General features: G+C 45.7%; 1 protein-coding gene and 1 pseudogene across 4 annotated transcripts in view; both read left to right on the top strand.

The window, feature by feature from the left end:
- LOC119967138 (glutamate receptor ionotropic, kainate 2) overlaps positions 1 to 17,236 on the top strand; it is a 587,375-nt gene that overhangs the window by 226,122 nt on the left and 344,017 nt on the right. The window lies entirely within an intron of this gene.
- LOC119968125 lies at positions 11,619 to 11,737 on the top strand (annotated as a pseudogene).

The raw sequence follows: 17,236 nt of genomic DNA, 5'->3' as shown, positions 1-17,236 counted from the left end.
CTGTGCAGTAAAGCAAAGAAGTAAATGATCATTGAATAATGCAATTATATAATATGGGTGAAAGATAATAGACTCGATTGTATCATGTGGATTAAATTGGAATATGTTCATCAAATTAAAAAGTATCTTTATGCCACCTCCGTTAGCAGCACTAATTGATTCAGGAAGCACCTAGCTCTTTTTCTCACCAAGATCATTTTCATACCTGCTGTCAGGTAAAGTATGTCTGAAACTATCATTAGTCTTTATTCAGGGATATTTTATGCAGTTATGCATTTGTAATTTGCATAGAACAACTGAATCTACACCGGACCACCTATTATATCAGGGTTATAACAGATGTGCCATAACAATAACTACCACGGGCAGCATGGTAGCATAGTGGTTAGCATAATTGCTTCACAACTCCAGGGTCCCAGGTTCGATTCCCGGCTTGGGTCACTGTCTGTGCGGAGTCTGCGCGTTCTCCCCTTGACAGCGTGGGTTTCCTCCGGGTGCTCTGGTTTCCTCCCACAGTCCAAAGATGTGCAGGTTAGGTGGATTGGCCATGCTAAATTGCCCTTAGTGTCCAAAATTTCCCTTAGTGTTGGGTGGGGTTACTGGGTTATGGGAATAGGGTGGAGGTGTGGGCTTGGGTAGGGTGCTCTTTCCAAGAGCCGGTGCAGACTCGATGGGCCGAATGGCCTCCCTCTGCACTGTAAAATTCTATGAAATACCTGAATTTATATAGCAAGATGCTTCACAGGAACATGATCAAATGCAAACATCTTACGCTAGGTGTGGTATTTACTTTATGAGTGTATGGGCTGTGACCTGTGTTCAGATGATCATTCTGCTAAATTTGCAGATGGCACCAAATCGGTGAGGGGTGGTATTGGGAATAGATAATCCTTCGGAGAACTGTAACAGATTTAGCAGGACATTAACAGGGTGCCTGATTATGAGGAACACCTCCACCTGAGTCCACTCGAGAAGCTAAATTGCCTACTCCTGCTATAATCTGTTACAATCCCCCTAAGGATTATCTATTACCAATACCACCCTTCCCTGATTTGGTTCTTATGTTCTAAGAAAGAATATTCTGTCTAATTCCACCTTCTAATTCCATCTCAAGCACAAATCTGGTGTTCTTGATTAATAAGGGAATCAGGGTTATGGGGAGAAGGCAGGAGAATGGGGATAAGGAACATATCAGTCATGATCAAATGGCGGAGCAGACTAAGTGGGACGAATGGCCTAATTCTGCTCTTCTATCTTATGGTCTTACAGGCAGATGCCAGGAGTTAAGGGAAATTGCAGAAAGAGTCCCTTCAATGGCCAATAATTGGCTGCTTTTGGCGTCAATTGGCCTGATGGCAGACAGATTATTCATGACTACACTGCAGCTGGTTAAATCCCACCTGATTTTAAGCCTCTCCTGCTGGCCAGTCTGTGGTATGGAATGGGAGTGTAAAGCTCTGGCATATGCCTCTGATATCATCCTGGATTTGACAGCTGTCTTTTGAACTGTCATTCAAAGCCAAAGTGTTGAGCTTCTAAAAATGTCCAATTTCCAATGCAGACTGGCCTATTGATTTCCTTGGCGAACCTTTCCAAAATTATGAGGTGATCGGATCAGGAACTCAGACCCAGAGGTCAGCGGACTCCCTAGGACTGCCCGTCTGTCATTTACAGAAAATTGTCCATAGCCCTTTGATGTCCGCACCCAAGATCCTGGAAGGCAATTCCAGTGCAGAGAACCGTATGCAAAATTATAAAATCTACTGTACAGTTCTTTGAAAAAAATTCAGATCTCTTGGCAAATCAGATTAAAAAGCTTTATGAACCACAGGAATCTCTTGTGCTCTCATAAGCCTGCCTGCACATAGTTCTTGGCTACAGGACTGGTCTACTGACTATATTCACAATTAATATGTGGCTGCTCTCTCCTGAGGTCAGTTAAATTGATTAATGTCAGGCTATTACGGATGATTTAAAAACAGATATTGCAATCATCAGATGGTCTGGCCGACTTGTACCAGTTTGGACTCTAGTAGCGCTACTAACAGTTGTACACTAGCAAATTGTCTCCACCACTAATATGAAGATAGAAAATAACACCTCGAAGCAAAGCTTATGATTGTATGACTGGAGTGAGATTCAAACCTGTTAAGCTGAATCCCTCGTGATCTGCCGAGCATAAGTTTGAAGAGTGGCCTCGGTGGAACATTAAATTCCACTAAGCATTCAAGGTCATTGGTGAAAGAACCAGCAGTGACCTGAGGAAATGTTGTTTTCTAATGCAGCTGGAATGCACTGTCTGAAAGGACGGTTAAATTCAGATTGAGTCATTACTTTCAGAAAGAAATTGGATGAATACTTGAAGTGGATACATTTGCAGGATTACAGAGAAAGAAGAGGGAAGTGGGACTGATTGGATAGCACTTTCAAAGAGCCAGCACTGATACGATGGCCCAGCAAACCTCCTCCTATGCTGCATTGTTCTGCGATTCTAGGAAGCGATCTTATCCATCTGGCACTTTGGTTGTTGTTGGAGGAAGGTAGGGTTCCCAAGGGAATGGTAATGAGATCCTTGCTTTTTCTGATAAATATTAATGATCTAGATTCTGGTGTGGGGGTGATTTCAAGAATGATACAAAACTTGGAAGTATGGTTGACTGTGAGGAGGACAGTGGAGAAATTCAACAGGGCGTAGACAAGTTGGTTGAGTGGGCAGCTGGGCGGCAGATGACGTTCAATGTGGAGAAGTGCGAGGTGATCCATTTTGGTCGGATGAACATAGAATGACAATATAAAATACAGGGTACTTTGGTGGCTCTAGAAACACTCTGGATGTTTCCAGTGGTAACAAAAGGGTTTATGGATGAAAGGCAAAGGCTGGTATATATACAGGCACAGAACACGATAGGATGGGTCTTAACTCTTCGGCTCCAGAGTCCACACTGGGCGGGCTCCTGCTCCCAGATTCCCGTGCAAACTCCCACTGGCTGGGGTTCACCCTGATTGACTCTGAGTCGATCACGTGGTCTGCCAGGCCCACCAAGGTGCCAAGCTATTACAGGTAGAACTCTAAAGGGTGTGTCGGGGCAGAGGACCCTGAGCGTATAAGTGCATAAGTCATTGAAGGTGGCAGGACAGGTGCAGAGAGCAGTTAAAGCAGATAATATTTTGGGCTTTATTAATAGGGGCATAGAGTGCAAAAGCAAGGAGGTTACGCTCATCTTATACAAGACACGAGTTAGACCTCAGCTGGAGTATTGTGTACAGTTCTGAACGGCAGACATCAGGAAAGATGTGAACACATTGAGAGAATGCAGAAGAGGTTTACAAGAATGGATCCAGGAATGAGAAACTTCAGTTATGACGATAGATTGGAGAGCTTGGGACTGTTGTCTTCGGAGAGGACAAGGCTCAGATGAGATTTGACTAAGGTATTCAAAACCATGAGGGGTCTGGAAAGAGTAGATAGGGAAAAACTGTTCCTGCTCCTGAAAGGATTGAGAAGGAGAGGGCACAGATTTAAAATGACCTGCAAGAGAAGTCATTATGATGTGAGAAAATAAAACTTTCACACAGAGAGTGGTGGCAGTGTTCACAAGTGGGTTTGGAAGGTGCTGATGAAGGTGAGTTGGTGAGTTGTTGCAGTGCATCTTGTAGATGGTGGAAAATGCTGCCACTGTTGATTGGTGCTGGAGGAAGTTTAAGATCCGGTGGGTGGAAAGACAATCAAGAGGATTGTTTAGTCCTGAATTGTAATTGGGCTTCCTGACTTTGGTTGGAGCTTCACACATTCAGGCAAGTGGAGAGTATTCCATCACACTCTTGACTGGTGCCTTGGAGGTGGAGACAGGCTTTGAGGAGATACAAGGTGAGTTACTCCCCTTAGAATTTCCAGCCTCTGATTTTCTTTTGTAACCACAGAGTGGCTGTGTTTATATATTTTGCGGGGGGGGGGGGGGGGAAGAGGAGAGCATTTATAACCCCAGCAAAAGTCACGGGATCGGAACTATCAGGCTTCCCATGTCCTCCAGGATGATGACTGGCAATGAGGATGGGATCCAGTGTTAGATTTGAGGTAAGCAGCCAGCTCACTGGGCTAAATCGCTGGCTTTTAAAGCAGACCAAGGCAGGCCAGCAGCACGGTTCAATTCCCGTACCAGCCTCCCCGGACAGGCGCCGGAATGTGGCGACAAGGGGCTTTTCACAGTAACTTCATTGAAGCCTACTCGTGACAATAAGCGATTTTCATTTTCATGCACTAGCAGTAGTTTAGGGCACAAGGAGTTTTATTGCTAGTTACAGTGTATTCCATTTTCATGGATGACTTGCTAACGTCAATAAACTCTTTCCAATATTGTTTCTAGGTAAACAGTGCGCTTTTCTTGGCAGCTGCACGTGAAAGTTCTAGCTGGGTTTTTACCATCCAATGATGGGAGCGGTGGGAAGGACGTCAGGAAGGATGTCCAATATGTTTACTCTGCCAGGAGATATCGCCAGAGGCAGGAATAGCAGCCAGAGGCAGGAATAGCAGCGACTTGGCGTCATTTTGCTCAGGAGATGGATGGCCAATTTCAACAATTAAAAGGCCACTGACAGCCATTTTCCTGGATCTCTGGCACAGGTCCTCGCCATGTAGGGATGAGAACTGTCTATAGTAGCAGCAGCAAGGAGCCTTGGCTTCCGCTCTAGGGATGAGACCTCTGGTGGCAATGGCCACTCCAGCCCCACCACAATATTTATGTGGCTGGCCTGGTTGTTTCTGCTCAATGGTAATCCCAAAGATGTTGATAGTGAGAAATTTAGTGATAATAATACCATGAATGTCAAGGGGATGGCCATTGCCTGCCACGTGTGGCGCAAATGTTACTTGGCATTTATCAACCCAGGGCTGAATGTTGGCCAGGTTTTGCTGCCTAGGAACACAGGCTCTTCAGTACATGAGGAGTTGCAATTGAAAAAAAAATGACTTACGGGATGTGGCCGTCGCTGGCCAGACCAGCATTTGTTGCCCATCCCTAATTGTCCTTCAGAAGGTGGTGATGAGCTCCTCCTTGAACTGCTGCAATCACATGGTGTAAGTACACCCTCGATGCTGTGGGGGAGGAAGTTCTAGGATTTTGACCCAGCGACAGTGAAGATATGGCAATGTGTTTCCAAGTCAGGCGGATGAGTGACTTAGAGGGGAGCCTCCAGTTGGTGGTGTTCCTATGTGTCTGTGGCCATGTCCTTCTAAATGGTAGATGGTAGAGGTTGTGGGTTTGGAAGATGCTGCCTAGGTGCTGCCTAAGGAGCCTTCTTGAGTTCCTGCAGTGCAACTTGTAGATGGTGCACACTGCTGCTACTGTTTGTTGGTGGTAGAGGGAGTGAATGGTTGTGCCAATCAAGCAGGCTGCTTTGTCCTGGATGGTGTTGAGCTTCTTCAGTGTTGTTGGAGCTGCAATGTAACTGACTCTTAAATGCCCTCTGAAATGGCCCAGCAAGCTCCTCAGCTCAAGGGCAATTAGGGATGGGCAATAAATGCTGACCCAGCCAGTGATGCTTTCATCCCATGAACGGATAACTCATCCAGACAAGTGGAGAGTATTCCAATACATCCCTGACTTGTGCCTTTTATATAGTAGACAGGGTTTGGGGTGTCAGAAGGTGAGTTACTTCCCACAAGATTCCTAGCCTCTCACCATGTTATTTGTTACTTGTCAGCCCAGATCTGGATATTGTCCCAGTCTTGCTGCATTTGGACATGAGCTAAACATTTTACAATCAGCAGTGAACATCCCCAATTCTAACCTGATGATGAAGCAGCTAAGATGGTTGGAAGCAGGGCACTACCTTACCAAAAGTACCTAGGTCTCCTTGTTCATAAGTAACTAAAGGCTAGTATGCAAGTTTTGACAAGAAATTAGGAAGGTGAATATGATGTTGACCTTTATTGCAAGCGGAGTTTAGTGCAGGAGTAAGGAAGCCAAAGTGAGTTGTGTAGAGCTTCAGTAAGACGGCACCTAGTTTACAGTTTTGGTCTCCTTACCAATGGAAGGATATACTTGCCATAGAAGGTGTGTCACCAAAGTTCACCAGAACGATCACTGGGATGTCGGGATTGTCCTGTGAGGAGAGATTAAGCAGACTGGGTCCATATTCGCCAGAGTTTGAATTAATAAGAGGTGATCTCATTGAACCATACAGAGGACGGGTGTTTTCCCTGGCTGGGTGGGTGGGGGGGGGGGGGGGGGGGGGGCGGGGGAGAACAGTGAGGGGGCTGGTGAGTTGCATGGGAGCGGTCTAGAACAAAGGGATAGTTTCAGGATGAGGGAGGCCATTCAGGATCGAGTTGAGGAAGAATTTCTTCACTCAGATGGTGGTGAATCTTTACAATTCTCTACCCCAGAGGGCTGTGAAGGCTCAGTCAGAGATTGATATTTCTCGATATTAAAGAAGTCAAAGGATTTGGGGATAGTGCAGGAAATTGGCATTGGGGCAGATGATAAGTCATGATGTAACTGATTGGCGGAGCAGGCTCGAGGGCTTGAATGGCCTATTCCTGCTCCTTTGTTCCCTGAGGAACTTCTGCAGCAGTGTCCTGAGGCTGTGATGATTGGCTTTCTTTGTGCTAGTTATGATTCTAACCAGTGGTGAGTATTTTCCCTGACTCCCACTAACTGCACATGTGTGTGATACATGCAATAGGAAACATTGTCCTATAGTGCCCTTGAATAAGCCTTCTGTGTACACCAAAGTGAGAAGCCAAGACTGAAGAGGACTTAGAATGGCCACTGTAGTGATTTGACAGTGTCCTATGTATAGATTTCTACTTTGTTCCTTAATATTTTCCAAAACTTCCATGGTGTTTCTTCTGATTTCCTACTCATAACACCAGAGAAAGGCTAGTGGAACACACAGGAGGCTGATTTAGGGCTGTTTTTGGCCACTTGCATATTACAATTGGTAGAACCCCCAAAGAATTTCAATGAACTTTATTTGCCCTTATTCACTGCGTTACTTCAATTGATACCTTCATAAAGTGTCATCCCATATTTACCCTTCTTCATGGAAAACATTGTGGCACAGTAGTTAGCACTGCTGCTTCACAACGCCCCGGACCCGGGTTGAATTCAGGCCTTGGGTGACTGTGTGGAGTTTGCACATTCTCCCCGAGTCTGCGTGGATTACCTCCGGGTGCTCCAGTTTCCTCCCACAGTCCAAAGATGTGCAGGTTAGATTACGAGGTTATGAGGATAGGGTGGGGCGGACGGGGGAGTGGAGCCGGTTAGAATGCTCTTCCAGAGGGTCAGTGCAGACTCGACGGGCTGAATGGATTCTTTCTGCACTGTAGGACTCTATGATTCTACCTTTTGCCTTGCTTTTGTTTTCTTCCAGTGTGAAACATTTTGACTGTTGACCCATTTATCATCTGAGATTTTTCTCATTAATGGTGTTGTCTTGTTTAATGTCCTGAGTTCACTTGCCATCCCCAATAAATCTGCCTTTGCAAACTTGAATGTTTTTATGAGACTCATTGTTAATTTCCACCTTTTACTTTAACCCCATCATACTGTTGTCTCTGTTGTCAGCTTGTTTTATGGGTCTGACCTACTCTATAATCTTATGTTACTTGCTTTCTAGTCCAATAGCATCCCTGTTTACTTGACTCTCTTAACAAATTATGCCATGTAACAGTCCAATACTTAATCAAGGAATAATGCCTCCAATCTTACTGTGCCCTTTATATGTTTCCCAGGTGTTCACTGGGGGATAGAAATCAATTCCATCTGCTCCTATACACACTTCTCTTATTGGACCACAGAGTTCATGACCCAATCCTCCCTTCTAATTTGTGGGCTATAGTAGATGGATATAGTTACTTCTATCAACTAGTGCCTCTCATCTCTTTCCCCTTTATCTGCATCACAACCTATAAGCCCGGCCGAAATTCTCCCCTACCCGGCGGGGCGGGGGGTCCCGGCGTATTCGAGTGGCGTCAACTACTCCAGCATCGGGCCTCCCCAAAGGTGCAGAATTCTCCGCACCTTTAGGGGCCAAGCCCTCACATTGAGGGGTTAGGCCCGCGCCGGAGTGGTTGCCGCTCTGCTGGCTGGCGCGAACGGCCTTTGGCGCCCCGCCAGCTGGGGCCGAAAGGCCTGCATCGGCTGGCAGAAGTCTGTGCATGCGCCGGTGCGTCAGTGGCTGCTGATGTCATTACCGGCGCATGCGCAGGGGAGGGGGTCTCCTGCCCCGCCATGGTGAAGGCCATGGCGGGGCAGAAGAAAAAGAGTGCCCTGATGTCGCAGGCCCGCCCGCCGATCGGTGGGCCCCGATCGCAGGCCAGGCCACCGTTGGGGCATCCCCCAGGGTCAGATTGCCGCGCGCCCCCCCCCAGGACCCCGGAGCCCGCTCGTGCCGCCAATCCCGCTGTTACCAGAAGTGGTTTAAACCTCGTCGGTGGGAAAGGCCTGTCAGCGGTGGGACTTCGGCCCATCGCGGGCCGGAGAATCGCTACGGTGGGCCCGGCGACCGGCGCGGCGCAATTCCCGCCCCCGCCGAATCTCGGGGGGCCGGAGAATTCGGGACATGTCAGGGGCGGGATTGACGCCGGCCCCGGGCGATTCTCCAACCCCCACACCCCCCCCGGAGAATTCTGCCCCCCACCTTCAATCAAGTCAAATTCCATTTCACATAAAAGGATGCACTCTCTCCCGTTTCTCTGCTGTTGACGTTTGCAAAGTAATCTGCATCCTTTTATGTTTGCCCAACCTGTGTTTTGTTGGAACAACTCTTGATGATATCCATGATGCCATCAACACCTCTTGAGCAAGGACCGCCGAGTCTCCTGTAACAATTTCTCATTCTCATCTTCCCTGCAACCACCCCAACCACATGGGTAGGAGGCAGAAAACAATACCGGTCATAGTATTAGAGTTAGAATGACAACTGGATGGAAGGATGAAAGATAGACAGTAGAAAACAAAGTAAATGTATTGGTAGGATGCAGCTAATAGCATTCCTACAAGTTGGGACTTCTCTTGATCCATATAAGTTATTACTTGGATATGCACAATACAGACATAATACCAGAATTTGCTAATTATATTCAATAAGGTTGCATGATAAATTAGATAGAAAAGCTTCCAAGACTATTGAAAAAACAGCAGATGGAAGTGGCCGGGGAGTAAATGTCATTGAACACAGATAGGGAAAATAGATTTTGCCACGGTGGGTGTGGGTATTGTTAGGAAAGAATGCAAATATATTATAACCCCTTAAATGGAAAGGGGCTGGTGCATTCCAGTAGTGGAGATGCACAGATGTGCAAAACCAAGGTTGCAGTTGGCAAAAACTGCAAAATGGCAGTTCCAATTCTTAATTATCTAATAAAGGCACTAAGTATGTTAGCAACAAGGCGATGATGAATTTCCACAGTGTATTAGGGCACAGGTTGTGTGTAGTTTGGGTGCCTCATTAAAAGAAAGGACATTGGAAACATGAGATATGTAGGGAAGTAATTTTAATTGAATTTGTCTGGCATGAAACTGGTAGAATTGGATCAGCCACCAGTTTTACTCTCTATTAACTAACAGATTTGTGAGGATGATACTCTGAATGAAAAAATGTAATTATTATGAGAGACTTGGAAAATCACAGATGGTGCAGAAAAGCTCAAGAATCAATTTTAACAATGTTCAAGAAATTAAAAGGTTTTGAGAGAATCCATGGTGAAAGGTGATTCCCAATGGCTGGTAAATCGATGACAAGGAGGCACAACCTTGGGATTAGTATTAAAGCATGAAGGAATAATTGGAATAGATTTTTCTTACACAAAGGATTATTAATGTATGAAAATCATGCAAAAGGTGATTGATCATGAGCCAATTTTAATGGCCCAAATTAAACTAAAATGGTGCATTTTGCAGTATGGTGCATTGGTTAGACATTTTCCCACCCTTGAGCTTGAAAACTGCAGCGACTTAAATCTCATTAAAAAACTGAGTGGAATGGAGACCTGCCCTCAACCTTGTGATAATCCTCCAAAGCTTTTCTCAAAGTACTTGTTACATGAGTAACTGCATCAGGGACATGAAAATCCACATTGCTAAATTAATAGAGCTATTCACTTGCTATTATTTCGAGATCTGTCTGTTCCAAACCCAGGAAACCAATGGTAGGTTCACTTCACTGACCAGATCTGACCTTTCTCTCTTTTGCTAGCATGGCAATAAAACAACATTTGACCAAAAATGCATTCTTCCTAATATCTGCCACAGACTTGACTCCTGTCATTTTGGTATAGTTCCAGGGTGTTCAACTACATTGTATCTTTGTTCACACTTGATGAATTGACCTTGAGAAACCGCGCTCTTAAGTGAGAGTGCCTTACTAACACGCACATCAATCAACCTGCCAATAACAATTTGATGATTTATGAGATCCCATACTCATTTAAGCTCAGAAACAGTTCTGTAGATTGGAGTGTGTAATTGTTGTCAGATTGTCCACAGCTCATAGACTTACAGATTTGTGTGACAGCGCAACGGGGCAGCTATCCCTTACAAAAGGCGAAACAAAGTTCTGGCTGAGCACAATCTGTATTAATTCTTTAGTTGGCATATCTGTTCCACGGAGAACTGGCCTGGGTTTGATGGGCTGAATGACCACCTGTGCTGCAATAATTGTTTGACCCAGTAGTGCACATTTGCGGAAACACTAAACTACAAGGGGAAAGAAAGCAATTTGCAGGTAATGGTTTTTAGTCAGAAATTAGAAATCACTGAGTTGGGCTACTTCCTGATACAGTCAAAAAATAATTGTCTGTTACAAATACCCATTTTAATATTACCTCTCATAAGTTATAAAAGCTAAATCAGAGGGAGATAAACAGAGATTACACTTGGAGTCAGATCAGTATGAATCCCAACAAAGAATACAGAGCAACTGCACATATTTTGTTTGACTCCATTTTTCCCATTGTGATTATTTTCAAATTTTGTTGCGAGAACATTGTTGTGTCCAATTTGTCACGTGTGGCAATGCATTGCCACATGTAATGATAGCTGTAAATATTCCCACATGCTTGGGGCTGAATTTTACCAGCCCTATAGAGATGGACTGGGAGTTGGGGGACATATAAAATGTCAAGGGAAGGAACTGGCTAGAGAGCCACCATTCCATCTTGTCAGTGATGGGGACACTGGTGGGCAACCCCCTTGCTCAGAATCCAATTGAGCTGCTAAAGTGGCTAATTAAGGATGGTTTCTGCCTCTGTTGGTATTTAGCAGTGGCAATGGGGGGCCTCCGTAGTGTGGAGAGATCAGCAGGTAACCCCTTGAGGCTTCCTGCTGGATTCCGGAGCTGGGAAGTGATGCGAGAGTAAGGGGGGGGGGGGGGGGGGGGGGGGGGAGAGGGGGTGGTTAGGATGCTGTTCTTTGTGGGCACTCTTTGGTCCATGGATGGGTAATGGTTGCCTCTGTGGCAACAGCATGACCTGTTCTCATCAAGCCTCCCCTCCCCCAATACCCCCTTTGCCTGGGCTTACCTAAGATACCTTGCTGTGAGGACGCATGCCCATTGACGTTTCCTCCTCCTCCAGGTGAGGCCCCAAACAGAGGACATCACTCCTGGTGACTCCCGCCTATGGCCATACTAGTCTGAAAACGCCCAATCTCGTCTGATCTCGGAAGCTCAGCAGACTCAGGCCTGGTTAGTACTTGGATGGGAGACCGCCTGGGAATACCAGATGCAGTAGGCTTTCAGGGGCTGTTTAGCACAGGGCTAAATCGCTGGCTTTGAAACCAGACCAAGGCAGGCCAGCAGCACAGTTCAATTCCCGTAACAGCCTCCCCGGACAGGCACCAGAATGTGGCGACTAGGGGCGTTTCACAGTAACTTCATTTGAAGCCTACATGTGACAATAAGCGATTTTCATTTCATTTTTGGTGGTGCTGCTGAAGCTGATGAACTGGCGGCAGCTCTGAGAGGCATGGGTCAGCTGGCCTGAATAGGGACAGCTACTGGTGGGATGTGGGCCTGGGTCTCCTGATTGCTGAAGTGGAGTTTCCCCGCACTTACAACCCTGTCAGCAGGACCCCCAATGCCAACAATAAGTCCAGCCTTTGGTGTATTCTGAGGAATTGGAGCTGATTGGAGAGAATTATATTGTGAAAATTCCATACAGCGCACAAGAGTAATAATTAATTGGCATCCAGAAAAGAAGTTGTACATTGTCTGAGATACATAATCCTTTACGACTACCAATAGACTGAAAATGATCAGTTAAGAAAGTTGTTTTGGTTGATACTTGCGCCTGTCTTGTCTTTTATAACTGTACAGATGTTTGCATGTATACATGAATATAAATGAGGGTTTGTGTGTCTGCCATTTTCATGTGACTTGCATTTTTAATATGAAAAATTCCATTTATACAGCAGAATATATATTAGCTTTTCCCAGGTATATGAAACATTATTGAAGTGCGATATTACTGTTGATTATTCTGGCAAGGCCAGATGTGATATGCTTATTATTGGATCCGCTTTGCCAATCTATCAATACAATCTGCTAATACTATGATATGCTGCTCAACTGAGGTGTTGGCTGAATTTACATGAAGTCAATGCCTCACTGTTGCAATTTGACAATGCAGTTATTGTCTGCCCATTGTCACCAGCACATTCTCCAGAACATTTCCAATGATTTTGTCATTGCCTTTGAAAATGCTGACATCATGGTCTTCTTCCATTTAAACCTTATGAACTTGCAGGAAACCAGAAAAAGTCAACATGCTGAGATTAAATCATAAGAGAAAAAGGTCAGTGTTGTGAGGAATCAACTTTGCAAAGACATTGACATTTAGCAATGATTTGTGTGCAGTCTGTTCCCCTGCAGATTTAAAATACCGAGGAGTCACTGACCTCCATTCCCCAGCCTTCCCTGAATGGTCACATCAGTCAAAAGGGTCGTTTCTGAGGACACCATGTTGATTTCTTCACTCAGCTGTGAACATATTTTCTTAGAATTTACAGTGCAGAAGGAGGCCATTCAGCCCATCGAGTCTGCACCGGCTCCTGGAAAGAGCACCCTATCCAAGGTCAACAACTCCACCCTATCCCCATAACCCCATAACCCAGTAACCCCACCCAACACTAAGGGCAATTTTGGACACAAAGGGCAATTTAGCATGGCCAATCCACCTAACCTGCACACCTTTGGACTGTGGGAGGAAACCGGAGCACCCGGAGGAAACCCTCGCACACACGGGGAGGATGTACAGACTCCGCACAGACAGTGACCCAAGCCGGAATTGAACCTGGGACCCTGGAGCTGTGAAGCGATTGTGCTTTCCACAATGCTTCCATGCTGCCGTATCAAAACATTCAAAGTAGAATTTGTTGGTCATTTTGTCGTTGAAGCAGATACATTTCAGGCCAGTGAAGGGGGTAAGAGGGTATTAAAGAGGTACAGGAGAGATTTACGAGGATGTTACCAGGACTGGAATATTGCATCTGTGAAGAAAGATTGGATAGATTGGGGTGGTTCTCCTTGGAACAGAGGGGGGATTTGATTAAGATGTACAAAGATGTGAGGGGCCTGAATATAGATGATGGAAAGGCCTTGGTGTTAAGTATTTACATTGAGTCTTGATAGCTGCAGTAAGCACTCTGGGTAGAATTCTCCCGTAAAATGACACAGTGTCATTCCAGGTGGGAAAAAAGGTGAGAATCCCACCAAGTGTTCAGCCATTTTTCCCACCCCAATCCACCACACTGTCATTTGTTTGGAGCCTGGGGAGATTCCTGGGGAAAGTAAAGTGCGGGACGTAAAGACGCCGGCCAGTCCAGCTCCTCGGAGATCGGGCATCATATTTAATGGGCGTCCAATCCCCAGACAATCTTACAGCCCCTCTTCCTCCTTCTCACCAGCAGAGACTGTTTTGTTATGCTCTTGACGTAGCATAAGCTGCTTCCTTGATGTGCACTCTGACAAAGGAAGGTTCAGACTTGGAGATAGCGTTAACATATTTATTAAACTATTAACAATGTTCCTACTTGGATTCGACTCTCCTGTTAATCCTGCTATAGCTACTCAGACTGACGAACCAGTCTGCTACAATCCACGTGGTGGGTGTGATGTGTTTCAAATCAACCCTGTGTCCTCATGAAGTGTCTCCACTGGAAAGAGGAAGATCATGTGTGCTGTGTCCTTTTATATGGGTTGGTGTAATGCCCTCCTGTGGTAGTGTCACCTCCAGGTGCTCCGGCTTCCTCCCACAGTTCAACCATTTGCAAGTTAGGTGGTTGGCCACGGTAAATTGATCCTTAGTGTCCAAAAGGTTATGTGGGGTTACTGGGTTTCCAGGATTAGGGTGGGAACGTGCGCCTGGTTAGAGTGCTCTATTAGAGGGTCAGTGCAAACATGATGGACTGAATGGCCACCTTCTTCACTGTAGGGATTCTATGATTCTATTCTAGATGAATGTACACCAAAAGTCACAGGAACTTCTGACAATTGTGAGGCACAAAGGTTTGTTTCGATACTAAAGATTTGGTATCACATCACAAAGCTTTATCATTGTTTCAAAGAGCAATGGATCAGATTCTGAGTTGACTAAGCAGAGTCCAATACTATCTATTCGACTCATGAAACCTCAGAAAACTAAATAAATCATTAAACAGAAACAAGGACAGATAGAATGGCGGGGAAGTGAAGCAAAACATTGTGTCTTCCACCAAGGACAAGGTGTGTTGACCAGGAATTACTCGACAGGAGAAAACTGGGTTCTGTCACGATCCTTGCAGAACTGGACTTGTCTCGTATACCATCCAGACTAAAGATGATATTCACGCTGTGGAGATGCCGGCGTTGAACTGAAGTGGGCACAGTTAGAAGTCTTACAGCACCAGGTTAAAGTCCAACAGTTTGTTTGGAATCACTAGCTTTCCAAGCGCAGTTCCTTCATCAGGTGAGTGGTCCTGATGAAGGAGCTATGCTCTGAAAGCTAATGATTCCAAACAAACTGTTGGACTTTAACCTGGTGTTGTAAGACTTCTTACAGAGATGTTATAACCTGCAGGAAACATGCAGACTAGCTGTTGATGGGGAGAACTGATCTACTGGAAATGGAACTAGCTGAAAATTCAGGTTCAATCTGAAACTTCCAACCCTGACACTGACAGACACTGTTGAGGAAGACAACATCTCACCATCAGATAAAGCCGAGTCAACCTCTAGTTACAATGTCGACATCGGTCATAGCAACCACTGATGACGTTCGTACAAAGACGAAAACAACAGAGGTTACAACTAGTGTAAAGAAGCAGACGCCATAGGTTCGCCGTCAACCGGTCCGAGAGGGGTGGCCTTAAAGCTATCGGACTTACTGATAATTGTCATTTGATTATTGTTCTGTTGCACTTGTTTGAAATTGTTGGGGCTTCGATTTAAAGGGGGTGGAAATGATATGTATATATATATATTGAGTCTTAGTCGCTGCAGTAAGCACTGTGTATTAATACATGTCTGCCATCGCTGGAAGTGACCTTACAGGTCACTAGCACGGGAAACTGCAAGAGTGAAGAAGCAGCCTGTAGTGAACACACCTTGTAACGAAGGCTCTGTTAGTTTCTGACCCTATGTGATTCCTCGCATCAGTTCTCCACAATGAACAACACTTAATAGAGAGGTCAGTAACTAGAGTGATCAGCCCAGAGTTGGGCAAAACCGTTTTCACCCAGAAGGTTGTGTAGGTTTGGAACTCATAGCCTGAAAGGGTAGAAGAGGTAGAAATCCTCAAATCATTTAAAATATGTCTGGATATGCACCTCATGTGCCATAACCTGAAGAGCTTTGGACCAACTGCTGGAAAGTGGGATTAGGCTGAGTGACTTGTTTTTTGTCCAGTGTAAACACGATGTGCCAAGTGACTCTTTCTCTGCTGTAAACTTTCTATGATAATGCTGAGGTAATAGTTTGCATGGTGCCTTGGGATGTTGATATATATATATATATCCTTCCAGGACACAGTCCAGAATGTAGTCTTGTATTGGGATACACAAAAAGTAGACCAAGGGAGGTCATGGCTGATAACATAGAATTGGGTGAAATCTAATCAAGTTGCAACAGAGTCCCGTGACAAGTGCGTTTAGCTAGGTCTTTCCCGACACTTGCAGCATTGAGAAACATCATGCCATCTATCGGGACATTTTGCAATCTTGGGCCTCAGCGGGGAATGCCCCACCAAGGCCACACTTAGTCCTGATTCCTGCGCTGAGGAGCTCCTCTTTCTAGAACTCCTCAGGGCAGGAAGAGATCGGGATGCCATTTTGGGATCCCAACATGACTTCTGGACCCTCCCAAAGCCCCAATTCACCTATCGGGGGGTCCTCGGGGCCCCCTCGCAACCCACTTCACAAGGGCAGGGCTCCCATTGGGCCAAATGCCAGCCTGGCACCTTGGCACTGCCTGTCAATCTGGCAGTGTCCCCACTAGCTGGCAGTCTCACCTGGCCACCTTGGTCGTGCCAGACTGGCACCAGGCTGGCACTGCCAAATGAAACTAAGTGCAGCCTCGGCCGCAGTTCCCCACTGAGGCCGTGGATTGTAACAAGGTCCCAATAGATAGCATGGTGTTTCCCAGCAGTGCCAGGTGCCACTCTGCCCAGAGGGCAACCACGTGGCAGCCTCTGATTCCCTGGGAGACCCTCCCAAGTGCCATTCCATATGGTCTTTGTTTGTGGAGACCAGCACTGGACAGTACTCGCCTGAGGTCTCCAAGGTGAAGTGGTTAGATCCGAGGTCCTCGGTAGATCAGGCGAGTGCATATTAGAGTGAGACTAGCTGTCTCACTCTAATTTGCAGATTTGCCAAATATTGGGTGGGATTCAGATTATGACGTCTTGTGGGATCATGTTAGATCGCATGAGGCATGGCGAACTGGGTAGACCACGGAGGAGGAAGCTCCTGGCATCTACCACCCCGCCATTGAGGTGCAACGCAGCCTGTCGATCGCGCCCTAAACAATATTTTTCTTCACTTATTACTGGCCAAAGTGAAGTGAAAGGAAAGCAGCAGGGCAGACAATTGATATAACGCAACAATTAAGATGCTGAAATTATAATTTTAATATTAAACTACTCTGTCTCTTGTCTTATTGGTTAGGGATTACTTTCCTGATGTTTGCAATGGTATATTTTTCTTGGAAACTCTGTGGATTTGTCGGTACTTTGTTGGATCCCAAGTATGTATGTCACGAA

The sequence above is a fragment of the Scyliorhinus canicula genome, chromosome 6 (assembly GCF_902713615.1).
Source record: "Scyliorhinus canicula chromosome 6, sScyCan1.1, whole genome shotgun sequence".
In the NCBI taxonomy this organism is placed as follows: domain Eukaryota; kingdom Metazoa; phylum Chordata; class Chondrichthyes; order Carcharhiniformes; family Scyliorhinidae; genus Scyliorhinus; species Scyliorhinus canicula.
This window is presented reverse-complemented; position numbering and strand designations above follow the sequence as displayed.